General features: G+C 42.9%; 1 protein-coding gene across 1 annotated transcript in view; it reads left to right on the forward strand.

Moving 5' to 3' along the window:
• LOC136838021 (cylicin-2-like) overlaps nucleotides 1-18039 on the forward strand; it is a 249466-nt gene that overhangs the window by 4937 nt on the left and 226490 nt on the right. The gene's annotated exons all lie outside the window — the stretch shown is intronic.

Here is an 18039-nt window from a genome sequence, read left to right on the forward strand (position 1 = left end):
GTCGTTCCTTCTTTAAAAGCTTTACTTAATTCACTAATATAGTATGATATTTCTGGCATGGTATGTAGCGATACCCAGTTCAACTGTCCTACCACTGATCTATACTCTGTTAATCCCTTTTGCCCTAATACTCTATTACCTGTAAATCTTCTAGCCTCTGGTTCTCATATAGAATTTATGTACTGCCACTGATTAAAACAAATTCTATTTTCCTTATGCTCTACCATTACTCCTATCTACTTAAAACTTTTACTTTCTTGTTCTCCTACTTGCAATTTCCCAAATATTTCCTTTAAAAATCCTTCAGTTCCTCCATAACAAAAATAAATCTACACATGTACATAAAATACTATTCAATTTATTGTCTTTCCTCTGAAAGAATATATTAGAATCTAATCTACTTCTCTCACCTTTAAGCTCCTCCACCACTTTCACCACCTTACAATACCATGCCTTTGCTGCATCCTTGAGCCCATGAACAGTTTTCCTCAGTTTCCATAATCCACTCAAACCATCTTCACCAGGTGTTTTTAAATATACCTCTCTTTGTATTTCATCACCTTGTAAATATGCAGTTTTCATTTATACAACTTACCCAGTAGTTACATAGGAGAATCTAACTAACATATAACCAAGGACCTTGTGTTTTCTCATATACCATTGGTCTTAACCCCAAAGAGAATTTATCTTTTTACATCATAACTCAAGTTTCCTCACATTACAGTAGCTGTTTTAAAACATCTACACAATGCCTACAGCTTTCAATTATGATTTGGATATAAACAAGGGTATCCCACATATTGCAATGCACAGCATGACTGCAGTACTTAACCTGGCTATGAACTTCGCTAATACCCTTTTCAGTGATGTCTGACCTTTCTACATGTCTGTCAAGTTGCAGGTTTCAACAAAATATTTCGTCGTCGTCATGTCAAGAGTTCACCGAGATCTATCTGGAAAAAGATCTAGTTTTACATCTTTTGGTCGATAAAATAAATTCTGGACAATAACAAAAAACTTACCCAATTAAGCAGCACTGGTAGTCATAGAATGTGTACAGAGGTTAGCCAGCTCCCATGCAAATTATGGACGTCCATTCTTCGGGCATCACCTCATTAACCAAAAGATCACTTGTATGGTAGGTGTTAACTCTAAATGATGGAACAAAAATACTTGGATATTGATAAGCTTGGGTTCCATGGCTGTTTATCATTATCATTATTCACATGATGAACCATGTTCATATGGAACAAGCCCACAGGAACCATTAACTTGAAATTCAAGCGTTCATTTGAAAGATGTAACAAAAGGTAATAGGAAATACGTAGAGATCAGTTATCAAAGAAAAATTTTTAAAATTATAGATAAAAATGTCAGTAAATCATAAACTACAAGAATTTCTTTATGGCATTCATACATTGAATCTTCACTTGAACTTTTGCGGTTCCAATTGCACAACATCCTCAGGGAAACTTCCAATGGATGGTATACAGACCGGGTTTGCAACCAGAGTGCTTGAACCTTGATACCTTTGCATATGAAGTCAGAAGAGCAACAGGTAAGGATTAAAACCAGTAGGAAGGTCTACTGGCATGGAATGGAAACGAGCGCACATAAAGACACGGCACCAATTGGAAATGAATGAATGAATCACATGAAAATTAGGCTAAAAGCACAAGCCATGAAGTGAACCTTTGTTATCTGCTTGGAGTCAGAAAAAGAGGGAAAGGTGACTGGATGGCAAAATAAGAGAAATCCAGAAAATAAAAGAAGAAAATACATGTATCTAAAAATGAAAACTGGGACACACACTCGTTGGATACACATCACAAAATAAGAGCTGCGAACCTGCAAACAATGTGTGTACGCACACAAACAAAGAACACACAACGCCAAGCCCTCAGAAACACTAACATGCAACACTAGGCTACCATGAAGCACTCAAGAGCTGGAAGGGGAAAAGGGCCTTGCAAAAGCAACACAAAATCACATGCACAAAAGATAAATCTCTGCAAAATTGTAGCCTCCCAAGCACTGCAGTCTGTTCAGGAGCACAGCTGAGGGCAATGACTGAGGTAGGCCAACGCAGGTCAAGGAATGCACGGGAACCCAGGTCAAGGAATGCACGGGAACCCAGGTCAAGGAATGCACGGGAACCCAGGTCAAGGAATGCACAGGCCTACCAGACAGATTTAAGTTTTACTAGTGACAGACAAAGAGCACCTTGTGCTGTGAAACCCCATTTATGAAAGTGTAGGTTCGTATGCCCGTAGGAACAAATTAAGACGATGACTGCTGCTTACAATGGTCTGATGTAAGAGCATTTTTTTTACCATAAACAGTAAACAGAAATACTGACCTTTTTTCACTGTAAATCGTAATCATAGGTATTAATTAAACCAAGCCTGGTTCCCAGGCCATCCAAGCTGCGAGCACTTGTAGTGAACAGTTTTAAAATGTCACTTACTTTACGAGGTCATAACAGTATTCAACAATTTAATGAACACTTTAAATCATTACCCAACAATTTAATATACCAGTACATATGCTCAGCCCTTCAGCATTGATACAATCGAAGCTTTATCTTTTCTAACCTCAACAACAAACACATTTTGGCTGAACCCCAATGTACCAACACCCTTATGGCTAAACATATTTTAAACACTTTGGGAACTTGAAAGAAACGTGGATTTTTTCTTTATTTAACCAACATACAGCTTAGACGAAACCAGTCTTGTTGGCCACATCAAGGGCGTCATATGTAGTCTGGGGTTAATTTAACAAATGCCTTCTTCAGGCCATCAGGTTTGTGTAGGGTGTTGATGCGGGCAACATCGATTTCATAGAGCTGTTGGAAGGATACAAAATGAGCATATTACCCAACATTTCAATGAAATGGTAAAAATAAGTCAAATGAAAAGGCAACACGAAATGGCTTCAAGTGATATAAAACTATAACAATCTAAACTAAGATGACAGAAAATGACCGAGTGAAATTAGTACAAAAAACCAAAACAATGAAAGGTAGTTAGAATCCTTATATTATAAAAAAAGGATGTTACAAGATTTTCAACAGTATATGTAAGAAACTGCATTAAAAGCACAATGAAAGGTAACACCAATCACCATAATATACAATTCACTAGTATCAAAGAATTTCGTATGATCTTCAGTGGCTCACATTGACATTAAAATCTGATGGTTATTTGAAGTACCACCCAGTCTTAACATTTCAAACTGGTTTCAACAAATCATCCAAATGGGAGTCAAACTGAGGAAACATTGTTATGAATTTCCAATAAAAACTGGAATACTAAAATCTGGAAACATGTTATGAATTCAGATAAAAACTGAATTGCTAAATTTTGGAAAAACAACTCTAAAAATATTTCTATAATACATACATTCTTGTTCCAATATTAAATACTGCAAAGAGAATGATGTACAAAAATGGTCAAAATAAGACCATGAATAAAAATGGATGCATGTTCACAATGGCATTTTGTTACATGAAAAAAAAAGATTGTTAACCAATACGCTGAAGATCAGCGCCTCTCTTAGGAATTTGAACATGGATTGTCACTTGATGTTAACTGAAATTTGGGTGTTCACACCAAGTTTTACTTGAACAAGGACCCACAGTATTGTAATATCAAAAGACTAGACTCGCATTTAGGACTTAGATTTTCGAAGTAGTTTGTCTATTTGCCTGATACTGTTGACAGTAACTCCTACTTCTGATAATTTCCAAAGAGCCACTGCTCTCTCATTCAGTTTTCAAGATACCCCACAGCTAACAGAACTACAGGCAGTCCCCGGTTTACGACGGTTCCGGCTTACGATGTTCTGAGTTTACGACGGTTTTTCAGATATATTCATTAAAAAATCCAGGCCGGTTTACGACGTTTGTTTCACGCAGCCCGTTTACAACGCAGCCCATTTACGACGCTTTTCAATTACGTATATTTATTAAAAAATCCATTTCTGGTTTAACAGTATTCATCCAAAAATCAGTTTCTGGTTACAATTATTAAAAACACATTCCAAGGTTATGACGTTTTTTCGACGCTTTTTACGCCGCTTTGTAAGCAGAACTAGTTTCCTGAGCATAGCTGCGCTCTGTATTTACTGTACTACAACTGCATTGGTAGTTGACCGGACAACGACCTTCCTGGGTCAAACACACAGGCGCGTAACAATAAAACAACCCTTCCTCACTCACGTGTTTGCCTCCGCTGAGCTAGGTATGTTGCCTCATTGTTGCTTTTCTTTTTAGCTGCAGTTTTTCGTGAATTGTGCCTTCACTATGGCTCCAAAACGGCAGAGTTCATCATCTGATGCTAGTGCATCCAAGAAGCCGAGGAAGAGCATCACCATGGAAGTCAAGTATGGCGTAATTAAGCGTTCGGAGAAGGGTGAGAGTAACACGAGATAGGCCGTGCCTTGGGCCTTAGTAGAACGATGGTTGTTACCATAGTGAAGGACAAGCAGCGTGTTCTGAAACATGTCCAAGAGGCTGCACCAATGAAGGCAACGGTGATTAACGTGAAGCAACGTAGCCAGAACGTAGTGGAGATGGAGGATTATTGTTGATCTGGCTGGAAGACCAGAACCAACGGCATGTTCCAGTGAGCCTGAGTGTGATTCAAGAAAAGGCTAGGGAGCTGCATGCGGCAGTGGTGAAGAAGAATGGGGAAGGCAGTGCTAGTGAAGAATTTTCCACCAGTAGAGGTTGGTTTAACAGCTTCAAGGCTCGTGCAAATTTGCACAATGTGAAGTTGCAAGGTGAAGCTGCTAGCGCTTATGGCGTAGCAGCAGAAAGTTTCCTAGTGGTTTGGCTGAGATAATTAGGAAGGTGGTTACACTGCTGACCAGGTACTTAGTGTAGATGAGACAGGGTTATTTTGGAAAGAATGCCAAATCGCATACATGCATTTCCAAGGAGGAGAGGTCAGCACCAGGCCATAAAGCTGGTAAGGAGGCTGACTTTACTCTTTGGGGCCAATGCTAGTGGCGATTTGAAGCTTAAGCCCTGCTAGTGTACTCGGCAGAAAATCCCAGGGCTTTTTGGGCATTTTCAAGAGTCAACTCCCCGTCATTTGGAAGTCCAACAAGAAAGCTTAGGTTACCTTGATGGTCTTCGAGGGCTGGTTCAATGACCACTGTGCCAGCAGTGGAAAGGTATTGTGCCTCGAAGGGTCTGCCTTTTAAGGTCCTGCTTGTCCTAGACAATGCCCCCTGGTCACCTGGCTGATCTCAGTAACATGCACCTAATGTGAAGGTGGTGTATCTACCACCAAATACTACATCCTCATACAGCCGATGGACCAGGGAGTCATTGCTAACTTCAAGGCATACTACCTGAGGAGGACACGCTCTGCTTTACGGGCCGTTGAAGGTAACAAGGAGTTGACTCTGAAAGAATTTTGAAGGGCTACACCATTGCAGATACTGTGACGAACATCGCACGTGCTTGGGGACGAAATAAAGTGACGACTCTGAATGGTGCCTGGAAGAAACTGTGTCCGCAGTTTGTGAATAGTTTTGAGGGGTTTGAGCAGGTAGATGATGTTGAGACTGTGACAAGGAAAATTGCTGGGCTAAGCAAGAGGCTGAAACTGGACTTTTGAAGCTGAGGATGTCACCGAGCTGCTGGCATCCCACGGAGAGGAATTGTCATTGGAGGACCTCACTGAGCTGGAGAAGCAGATGATCGAGGAGGAGGAAGAGGCACCACAACCAAAGGCTCAGGGCATTAACTGTCAAGGGCTTGAGAGAGGGTTTTGCTCACCTGAGAAATGTTTGGCAGCATTTGAGGGTGAGGACCCTAACATTGCCAGGTTTGAGAGGATTGGCAGAGGGATGCTGGATCTTACTATGTTCTACAAGGAGACGCTGAAGGAGAAGCAGCTGAAGAAGAAAGTGCAGTCTAGGCTAGACTCTTTCTTCGTGAAGAAGTCTCCAGCACCACCTGCCACTCCTAGTCTAGGTAAGATTTCTCAACTTTATTTTTGTTAACTGCTGTAATATAAATTGTTATAAATTGTAATAAAATTTATAAAAATGTTACTGCAATTTATATTTACATACTGTAGATACACAGCATAACCCAATAAATTTTATCATTTGTATCATTGCAGAAGTGACTCCTAATCCAGATTCCCTAGAACCTCTACCTAACTATGAATCAGAACCTGAGCCTGAACCTGTACCTGTAGTACCCTCCCCAGCAGCTTTTCCAGCTCCATCAGGTAAGGAATTCCTAAGTGTTTCATTTTTATAATTTTCATGCATGAAATCATTTGTACATACTGTACATATGGTAAAAATTTCATATTTACTATTGCATAACCTAATTTTTTTCATTATGTGTCATTCCAGATCTCTTTGGTAGTGATGACAGTCCTGACTTCCCTGAAGAATTCCAGGGTTTTGAAGCTACGGGACCTGTCTCCTCTCCAACTTCATCAGGTAAGGAATTCTTCACTTTATTTTTTTAATGTTTTATAAATTATTATAAATGTTACAAAAAGTGTACTGCACTTCACCCACCTGTACAGTACACTATTGCTTTAGTATTTGCTGTAACTTTACATAATCATTATCATTCCAGATCCACATGTTACAGCCTCCTCCCGGCCCAACTCAGCTGACCTTATCCCCTCTCCAGCCCCATCAGGTAAGGATTTCCTCTCCAGCCCCATCAGGTAAGGATTTCATGACTTTTTTTTCTTTCAAATCACTTTATAAAACTGTATACAGTACAGTAGCTTATTGCATACATACCCCTGTGTGGTAATTTCTATCTTTTATCATTCCACAAATGACAGGTGTCCCTGCTCTACTCCAAATTCACCTGCACCAGTAGCACCTGCACCCATTTCATGTCCACCAGGTAAGGAATTCTTCACTTTTAGAAATTTCTATTAGCCTACATTGTTTTAAATTGTGTTATTATACTTATACAGTACAGTACAGTACAGTACTGCTGTGTACAGTATCATTTCTATCTTTTCATTGCAGACTCCCAAGCACCTGCAGATGCCACACCATAGCCCCCTGTTCTCATCTACCATATGCCCATCCCAGTAAGCAAGCCAACCACTAGAATTTGGTAAGAACACTTTCTGTTTTATAAATTGTTATACATTTTATAAAAATTAGTGTACTGTTTATGAAATCCACAGAAGTACTTTATTCTAATCTTTATCATGTACATTATCATTCCAGACTGACATGCACCTTTAACCTGACCTCTACTGTAACTGTACAAAACCTTCCTCATGTAGCCTACATCTTTCAAATCACTCAAGGTATTGAATTCTTCACTGTTTTTAATGTTATAAATGGTCATATGTATAGTACATTTGATAAATATAAAGTAACGTCTTCATTCTAATATTCCAGACTGCCCAGCACCTTTACTAGAGCTCCCTCATCCTCGCCTCCATCTTCTAAAAATCACTGAAATTAGGTAAGGAATTCATATTTTTATTTTGTACTGTTGAACATAGGTTTGTGAAATACCTGAACTGATCCAGAACAGTGTAACACATACAGTACAAACTCTGCAGCAATTTTATCCTTATCATTGCAGGCTCCAACGATACAATCTCCATCCCCCAACCTAGCCTGCGGTTGTAAATAGCTTTGACAATCACTGAAATGAGGTAAGGAATTCCTAACTCTTTATAATTTTTATATATTTATTATTCTACTGTAAAATACTGACTGTTCTGTATTTATACAGTACAGTACTGTACTTTGTTGCATGCAGGGCTACTGTACAGTATTATATGTACACTAATACTAAATTTTTCATTCCAGAATCCCCTGAATCATGAGGCCACACCATTTTTTCCAGGGTTAAGAAGCACGGGGTTTCCAAAATAAAAGTAAGGAATTCACTTTTTTTTATCTTTATAAACTCTTTGGTATAAATTACAGTACAGTACAGTGTACTGTACACCTGTGTTACTGTATAACATGTTGTATTTTACTTTTTGTGCAGTATATGTACAGTACTCTATACTTAACTCCATACAGGATTTACTGTACTTTGTAGTAAATTGTAAATTTTTACATTCCAGAACCACCAGTTTTGGATACACACCACATCAAAATGTAGGTAAAACATCAAGAAACAACATGCAGTATACCCAAAGGATTAAAAGTAAGGCTTTCATAACTTTTGTTTCAAATTTTTATACAATTTTCTGGCGTCGTATGCCGTCGTTCCGCTTTACGACGATTTTCGGTTTACGACGCGGCGCAAGAACGGAACCACCGTCGTAAACCGGGGACTGCCTGTAGTCTGAATGCAGTTAGATTCAGAGCGGGGAGGAATGCAGTTAGATTCAGAGCGGGGAGGTTTTTGTGGTATCTTTCGAAATGGGGCTGCCTGAGTAGATCTACCCTCAGGGGAAGCGTCCTTGGGAAGTCCACCAGGAATGCCATGACCTCTGTGAACCAATCCGCTGCTGGCCAAAAAGGGGCTATTAAAGTCATCCCTCGTTCCTTCCGACGCTGAGAACTTCCTCTGATTACCTCTCCCAGAATCTTGAAGGGAGGAAAGGCGTAGAGATGTAAACCTTTCCAGTCCCAGAGGAGGGCATCTACTGCTACTGCTCCTGGATCTAGAACAGGAGAGCAGTATAGAGGAGCCTCTTTGTTCTGGACGTCGCAAAGAGGTCCACTAAGGGACGTCCCCATAACCTCCACAGCTCCTGACACACCTCCTCATGAAGGGTCCACTCCCGGTCGGTAGAAGTTGACGCTGCCGACTGAGAAGGTCCCATGATATTCTCCACGCCTGCAACGACCCTCATAAGGATCGTGATCCCCGTGCATGGGTCCAAAGCAGGATTTCCTTCGCCAGGGTGAACAGGGAACGGGAGCGAGTTCCTCCCTGTTTCTTGAGGTAAGCCAGGCCTGTGGTGTTGTCGGAATTTACTTGAACCACTCGGCCTGACACTCGGCTCTCGAAGAATTGAAGGGCCAGCAGGATCGCCCTAATTCCTTGAGATTGATGTGCCAGGACACCTGTTCCCCTCTCCAGGTGCCTGACACTTCTTCCCCTCCTAGTGTTGCTCCCCATTCCTCCCTGGACGCGTCGGAAAACAACACTAGGTCGGAGCTCTGAAGGCGTACAGAAACCCCTTCTGCCAACCTCGAGGGGTCGAGCCACCACCTCAGGTGATTCTTGACAATGGGAGAGATCTTCAACGTCTCCTCCAGATCCTCCTTGTCCATCCAGTTTTCCGCCAGGAAAAACTGGAGCAACCTGAGATGAAGTCTTCCCAGGAAACAAACTTCTCCAGAGAGGAAATGGTCCCCAGCAAACTCATCCATTCCCTCACTGAGCATGTTTCCTTCCCTAGAAAGGACGAGACTTTTTCTAAGCAATGCTGCTGACGTTCCTGGGATGGAAAAGCTTGAAAAGCCACTGAATCCATCTGAATCCCCAGATAGACATTGGACTGCGTCGGGATCAGATGGGACTTTTCTTCGTTCACTAGAAGTCCCAGGGACTTCGTCAATTCCAAAGTTGAATTCAGGTCCTGCAGACACTTTGACTGAGAAGAGGCTCGGATGAGCCAATCGTCCAGGTAAAGCGATACGCGAATACCCGCCAAGTGAAGCCATCTCACCACATTTCTCATGATAACCGTGAAGATCATGGGAGCTGTGCTTAGTCCGAAGCTAAGAGCTCTGAATTGAAAGACTTGTCCCCCCAGTACAAACCTCAGGTACTTCCTTGACTGTGGATGTATGGGAACGTGAAAGTAAGCGTCCCGTAAGTCCAGAGAGACCATCCAATCTCCTGGTCTTAACGCTCCGAGAACAGACTGGGACATTTCCATCTTGAACTTTTACTTCACTATGAAGCGGTTCAGTCTGCTTACGTCTAGGACTGGTCTCCATCCTCCCGACTGTTTCGGAACTAAGAACAGTCGGTTGTAGAAACCCGGGGAGTTGAGCTCCAGGACTTGCTCCACGGCTCTTTTTTCGAGCATTTGCTCCAAAAGGTCGAACAGGATCTGTTGCTTCTCTTGATGGTAGAAGGGCGACAGATCCCTGGGCGATGTGCACAGGGGCGGCGAGTCGAGAAAGGGGATCTTGTATCCTTTCTCGAGAACTTCTAGGACAGGTGTCCGCCCCTTCGCTCTCCAGGCTCCCGCAAATGAAAGAAGCCTGGCTCCCACAGGTGTCTGGAAGCTCTGAAAGTCACTTTTTGCCCCTAGGTTTTGATGGGGCTGCGCCTCTGGAAAAACCTCTTCCTCGTGGAGGCAATCTCGAGGAAGAAGCTCCTCCACGAAAGGGCTTCTTCTTCTTGGAGGTCGGACCCGACGACGACGTAGAAGGGACTGCTGGGCGTCTAGACGAGTGGGCCAAGAGGTCTTGCGGCCTTCTCCTTTAGACTAGCGGCAGGTCCTGATTAAAGACTGGGGAAGAGATGGCTCGACAAAGGGGCTAACAATAATTCTGCCCTCTCGACGGAGAAACTGACTTAGACGTAAAGTTACAGTACAAGGCCCTCTTCTTCAAGAGGCCCGTGAAAAAGTGGGGAAGCCAGTTCCTCTGAGCCATCCCTGACGGCCTTGTCCATGCAGTTCAAAATGCTGGACAGCTCCCCCAGGCTGATCGAGTCGGGGCTTCTAAGCTTGAGGTCCAAAGCTCCCAAACACCAGTCCAAGAAATTAAAAACCTCCATGGTGCAGAAGAGTCCCTTCAGATGATGGTCTGTCTCCGACATCGTCCAAGACACCTTAGCTGCAGACAGGAGGGACCTTCTGGGAGCGTCGACTAGGCTGGCGAAATCTCCCTGAGACGAAGAAGGAACTCTTGAGCCGACGTTCTCTCCTGTCTCATACCACATACCTGCCTTGCCGCTAAGATTGGACGGAGGCAGGGCAAAAGAAGTCTTGCCTTGGGTCTTCCTTTCCTCCATCCAGGTGTTAACCTTCTTGAAGGCCTTCTTCGTAGCAAGAGATGAAGTCATTTTAACAAACCCCGGCGCTCTCCTCGTCTTGGACGAAGCTAACTGCGAAGGAGGAGAGAGGAGAGCCGAGGGTTTGAACTTGTCCCCGAACAAGTCCTTAAGAAGACCGGTCAACACCTGGTAGTCGGAAGACGAGGAAGCAGAAGGTTGCTCAATGTCCGCAGGCTCCAACTCGCCAGAGACCTCTCCCTCTTCAATGGGAGAAACCAGAGAGTCACCCAAAACCTTAGGAGAACCAAGGCCTTGGGGTCCAATACGGAGGAGGGATCTTCTCTTCCCCGCAGGCTCTGATTGCTCTGGAGCGGCCCGACGAGCAACTAAAGAGGCGTCCTGGCGAGCGTCCTGACGAGCGTCCATCCGGGCGTCCGGCCGAGCGTCCTGCACAGAAGCGAGAGGAGCGTCCCGACGAGCAGCTACCGAGGCGTCCTGGATAGCTGCTTGCGAAGCGTCACGTTGTAGACGAACGTTACGATGGTGAACCAGCGAGCCGTGAGGACGACAGGGCGAGGAAGCAGGTGACGGAGACGAAGAAAAAGGAGCAGGAGAGGGGAACTTTCTGGACCTCTTGATAGGCAGCTTCGAGTCCTTGCGTCGACGACGCGGTTCTGCTTCCCTCTCTGCAAGAAGAGAAGCCAACTGACGCTGCATATCCAGCAAAATCTTCTTGGAGGGAGAGATCTCCTTGTCGGGGGAAGAGCTGATCCTGTGAGAAGACGAGGGGCGAGGGGACGCATTCTTCCTCCTCACGGGAGCTAAAACAGCTCTCTCCCTGGAGCGACGGGGGCGCTCACAAACGTCCTCCTCCGACGACGTCCTGGTTCTCTTCTGTGGCGGGAAAGCGTCAAAACACTCCGAAGACGGTGAAACAATGCCTTGTGAAAGCTGACGTGAAGCGTCCTCTTCTCTGAAGCTCCTCTTCAGTGGGCGAGAGTCCTTCCAAGAGCTTCACCCCTTACGAGGGGAGGACGCCTCGGAGGACGAGAAGCAGTCCTTAAGGATACGTGCCGGAGCACGATCCTTGGCAGCCTGGGAAGCGACAACAGGTCCTGCCTTCTCCCTGAGTCCTGGGAGTCTGACAGAGGTCCAGGCCTAGAAGCATTATGGAGCCGATCTGACGCCCCCTCCACAACACTAGGGGGAACACTACACTTCACTGCACTTTGAAGCGACGTCACTTTAGATTCCAGAGCACGGATGGTGTTCATAATCTCCGTCAGGGCCAAACCTTCCGCAGACACAACCTCAGGGGCCCGAAGGCAAAACCACAGGGATAGGTGAAACTATGTCTACATTTGGGTTATCAGGAGAGGAATTAGTACCCTGACTCTTACAAACACTCCTGGAGGAAGACCTCCTGAGCCTGTCACGCTCCAACTTACGAACATATGAATCATACATCTTCCAGATCGCATCAGACAAAGACTCACACTCCTTGCAGCGATCATTGATCAAGCATACATGCCCCCTACACCTCATGCAGACAGAGTGAGGGTCTACCGAAGCTTTTGGTAGCCTCACCTTACACTCACTCACACAACATACCCTAAAGCTAGCAGAACTAGTTCCAAACATATTCAAAGAGCAATCAATGGCAAAATCAAAAACAGTCCACAAAAAGCGTATGCCAATCCACAATCCAAAGTCCAAAAACCAAAAGTCAAAGAGAATACTTGAGTGGAAACAATGAGTTAACGAAATCCAGAGACGGAGGTACTGAAAACAGATGTTGACAGTACCGGCGACAGAGAAAATCTGAATAGAAAATGGGAATGGTTCCCGATACCCGCCTCCCAGCGGCGGGAATGGGTACTAACCACCTGGCCACACTGCGTGTGCCACGAGTTTTTGAAATTCTGTCGGATTCGGAGAATACAGCTATATATATATCTGACAGGTAAGTCTCATGAACAAAATGGAATTTGTCTTAATCAGTGGCAGTGCATAAATTCTATACGAGAACCAGAGGCCAGAAGATTTACAGGTAATAGAGTATTAGGACAAAAGGGATTAACAGAGTATAGGTCAGTGGTAGGACAGTTGAACTGGGTATCGCTACACACCGTGCCAGAAATATCATACTATATTAGTGAATTAAGTAAAGCTTTTAAAGAAGGAACGACTCAAGATATGAAAAAGCAGATTAAAATAGTGAGAAAAGCTAAGAGCATCATGGGAGAAGTGATAATAAGTGAGTTAGAAGAAGAAAAGATTTATTGGGAAGCCTATGCAGATGCTTTATTCGGGAATACAGTATTGAAGATGGTCATACACAATTGGGTTATGTGATATCCTTGACAGATGGTAAGAGAAGTCCCATATGGTGGAAATCCAGAAAATCCAGAAGAATAGCAGAGTCCACTGTTGAAGCAGAAGCTCTGAGTGTGGGGAGGCCAAAGAAGGATTGATATATTTCAAACATTTGTGGGAAGAGATAGTAGGAGAGAGAAAATTACAAGCGTTGGTTAAAACTGATAGTAAACACTATTGACTGCAATTAAAATCAAGTACAGGAGTAAGTAGTAAGAGATTTGAAGTTGATATTGCAGCAATGAGAGAAACAATAGAACCTGGAGAAGCAAAGCAGGCGAGATGGATAAAGGAAAGAGTCAAATAGCTGATGTCTTGACTAGAGCAGGAGTTTCAGGGGAAAATATCAGAAATTACACAGAGGGTAAAGAATTGGAGAATGATAGAGATTAGAGGGATTATGATAAGAAGAGGTTGGAGGGGAGGGAGAAGGAGATAAGTGTGATTCTTTGTCAGTTTTATAAATTTATCATTATTATTTTGTTATTATTTTATTAAATATTTTTAAAGGAGCCCAGTCTTTGTTTAAAATGGTGCAACGGTTGATGTGGTGACGTCATAAGATGCCCGGAAAAGGGGGGAGGGAGAAGTTAGTGCCTGACATCAGTCGGGAGTAAGCAGTGTTGTTGAATGGTTGTGAGAGCGCTCATTTGTGGTTTGTTTGTCCAGGTAGTAAGTGTGGTTTTTTGTTTGTTCAGGTCATGAGCTGGATTGGACAAGAAGTGCAACTGGAACAGGTGTGTAGATTGTGTAGTTGTAGCATTTTGGATGGACTGGGAGAAAACTCAGAAGATTCCTTGAACAAGCTTTGACAGTAGCACCTTAACGTAACAGACACTTTGGGGTCTCTGGCTTTATGGTAAGTAACAGTCTGTTTGTAAATTATGTCTTGCACTGGAAAATTTTCCACATATCTCACCAACAACAGCAATTCCAAGTAATTCAAAACCTGAACTAACTTGAACTTTAGAGACTGATCTAAGAATGTATCACCTGTACAATCGTAGCATAGCAAGAAATAATCATACTTATAGTGCTGATAAGTGCGGAAGCCCCTAAGTTGAGCTCCATTAAGTATATTGGAGAAAAGCCTTATAAAAAAAGACTGAAAATCAAAATTGCCAGTACAGCTATATAACAGAAATGTCAACGAAAGACAGAAGCAAGTCTTTATAAAAAGGCAACTACCACACAAAGAGAATTAAGAGTTGATGGAGGACATCACTCTAGGGCGAAAAAAGTGGCCTTTGTATCTTGCCTGGAGAATTTCAGATCGAGGATCAATGGCTGGAGTGTATTAGGAAAAAAATAATACAAATAAGTTAGTTGCAGAGAGAGAGAGAGAGAGAGAGATGATTCAAGTCTTAGAATAATACAAACGTTTTTTATGACAACGTCGACTGCCATAATGGATGAGTCTTCTAGAGCAAGTACTTCACTAGTTTCTCAAACAGCTTTCTTTCAACCATCACAACCCGAAAAACAACCATACTTTAATATTGATATTCAGTCTGCACAATCTGTCATTTCCAACTGCTACAAAATATCTGATATGTTAAAAGGTTTCAGTCACTTAACAACCTTCAACTAATGGTACCATATATGTTCATACTGGCCCTATACCTCAATACTTTTGTAACTAAGTTCAATTATTTAATTTAATATCATTTACAAGTAAGAAATGAGCTGAAGTTTCTTTGGCACAATCAAGTTTTCTGTACAGTGTATAATCAAGGCTACTGAATATAGATCTATCTATTGGTAGTCTCGGTATAATGCTGTATGAGGCGCGGATCATGAAACTTTAACCACAATCCTGTGGTAGCCTATCCTATATTGTTGTCAGAACCACAATTACGACTAACTTTAACCTTAAATAAAATAAAAACTACTGAGGAGGTTAGAGGGCTGCAATCTGGTATAATTGACGATTGAAAGGTGGATGATCAACATGCCACTTTGCAGCCCTCTAGCCTCAGTAGTTTCCAAGATCTGAGGGCGGACAGAATAAAGTGCGGACTGACAGACAAAGCCGTCACAATAGTTTTCTTTTACAGAAAACTAAAAATGTGGCCATAAAGCAAAGCACTGGGCCACTTTTGGGCATTCGGCACTCAAGAAGGTAAAAGAGTTGGAGTGGTTGGACAGCAACGTATACAAAAGGAAGCAGGAATGGAGGTTGGGCCAAAGGCTAAAATGTGGGAGCAGCAACAGGTAGGGGCCAAAACGACACTGCAAACAACCTTAGTAACCTTCTAAGGGGCTAAGTTGAATGAGACCTATTTTTCAGAATGAAAAGCTAGGAAAACTGGAGCAAGTAATATGTCCCATAAAAGATAATTGTTAATGAATCTGGCATCACACAGGACATTGCTGAACAAACCAAGGTTAAATTTAATACTGCACCTATAGTCCTCATCAACATACCATAATCCCACAGCATCTTTCCACAAAAATTCTAGGCTGCAGACGGAACCTAACAAGAATGATTTTTAAGTGTGTGGATCTGGAACCACTAGATCTATTCCCTGTGAAGCAAACATGTTTGCACCTTCTGATGGCATAAATCTTTAGAGCAATCTGAAGACACCTGCAAGAAAAGACAAATGCTAAGATGTACTGTACAGATGGACAATCAATTTAAGCAAGTGCAAGTGTAGGGTGTCATTTGCAAGGTCAAGATTGGCTTGCTTACTACAGTACTACAAGTCTAGAAGAATAATTATTGTCATACACAAGACTTTGCAAGTATCAGACAAACACACAGGTCTAGACCTAAATGGAAGATATGTTAATTATGCCGGCCTTATGCCAGCAGACTCCATTGGCCCCTAGAACAGCCCGTAAGTGGAAGTGAAGGAAAGGTATTTGACCTAGCATAGGATAACCTAGGCCTATGCCAGATACTGTATTATTAAACAACTATGACTAGGCTATAATAGTTTTTATGGTTTGGGAAGTCGAAAATAGCACATTCTACGAAAAAAACTAAAACAGGATATGGGAACGCTCCAGCTTTGCAGTCTGGCTTCCTTATTTTAAGAGTAACCATGTCTGTTAAGTAACACAGACCCTGTATCATAGCCTGCACTTGACTATTTTCTTTTTCTCTTGAAAATAGTAACAAAGTCTGCTAAGCAACATGGACTTCTGTATCAACTAGCCTGCTCTTGAATATTTTCAGTATCTGCATTTGTAAGCAACAAAGAGGGAAACACATGAATGAAAGACAGTAAATACCATAATCATAAAACAAAAGTAACGGTAAATATTGTGGTGGGCGATGACGGAATCAGGCCCTTGTTGTACCAAGGGCTGACACCAATTCCACAGCCCAGGGCAGACCAAACGACCCCACCCTGACCTAATCGAACCTTCCGTACCTGAACTCAGGTGCTGTGCCCTGGAAACTCACCCCCGCCCCCAACCAGCACTGAATATAAGGAACTGGTCTGTGGGGCTCCCCGACCAAAAGAGGCTGATGAGCCAATGTAGGTGGGGGGGGTCGTGTGGTCTGACCTCGGCCACCCCCTGGTACAGCTGCAGATTAGGCTAGTACCAGGGCCCGATTCCTGTCGGTCGCCCACCACAATATTTACCGACTTTCGTTCATGAGGGGCGAGTGCAGAACGACAGGACACGTTCCGTTCGGAGGGGTCCGTCGTTCCACAAAACAGCCACCGGGTCCCGGGGGGAGCTCACCTACACTACAATATTTTGATTCTGGGCAAAATGCACTGTAGGTTTTACTGAATGGCCCAATGGGGCAGATTATCCTACTTATTATCATTTTGGAAGCAAAATCCATCCAAGCACTGACGAAGAAGGAAGGAAGAGAAGGGAGGTGACTTACACTCCTTTTATATTTTCATCGATTAATGGTGTTACTTACGATAGAGAAGACGAAAAAGGCTTGATAGGCCATCCTGAGGCTGACGGTGCGGACAGCAGGCCTCCCTGTACCTTCTTCTACTGATTATAGGTGAGGCTCGAATGCCGAAGATCAGCGGTTTCGTAGTTCGTGGTTACGACTGCTCGTCCAAAACTAAGACCTTTTGTTTACACTGGCAAAGTTCCACCGCTGGGAATGTGTCCCACGTCGCTGGTAATGTCTCCTACTGGGCCTCGTGGGATTGGCCTTTCTTCGATGCATTCCTGTAGTTATTCACAAAAACACTTTTTATAAACTATAAATGGTTAAATTTAAAATCAAACATGAATAAATAAAACAACACTGAAGGAAGAAGGAAGAGAGGAGGTTGTAAGGGACAAAAATCTCTAACTTTAGGAACATTACCAAAATCTCATTCGTCACCTTTGATGCGCCGTATGTTAATAATCGTCAGTAATGTCTCATGATTACAGTATTGTCAAATCCATCTTTTTTTAATATTATATTTTAACGAGTTACAAAAATACTATTAAATGTAAATACCTAAAATGTTTATTTAATTTATACAGAATATTTCATTTATGAGGCAATGACAACTATACAGAAAATACGGCTGGTCTGATGGATGGTTCCTGGTTCCTAAGCACTCACTCCACAAACACAGTTGCGGGCATACTACACTATTCACATGGGATGCAAAGCTTTATTCCCTTGTTTACTAATTTAATCGTTCTTATCACGTCTCTTCGCTGCTGGGAGAAAAGGAGCTGGATATTTGGCACAATACATACACATGTGCTACCGGGGTCTAAGCGATGTCAGGCAGGGCAGCCGATCG

The sequence above is a fragment of the Macrobrachium rosenbergii genome, unplaced genomic scaffold (genome assembly GCF_040412425.1).
Source record: "Macrobrachium rosenbergii isolate ZJJX-2024 unplaced genomic scaffold, ASM4041242v1 13908, whole genome shotgun sequence".
Classification (NCBI taxonomy): Eukaryota; Metazoa; Arthropoda; class Malacostraca; order Decapoda; family Palaemonidae; genus Macrobrachium; species Macrobrachium rosenbergii.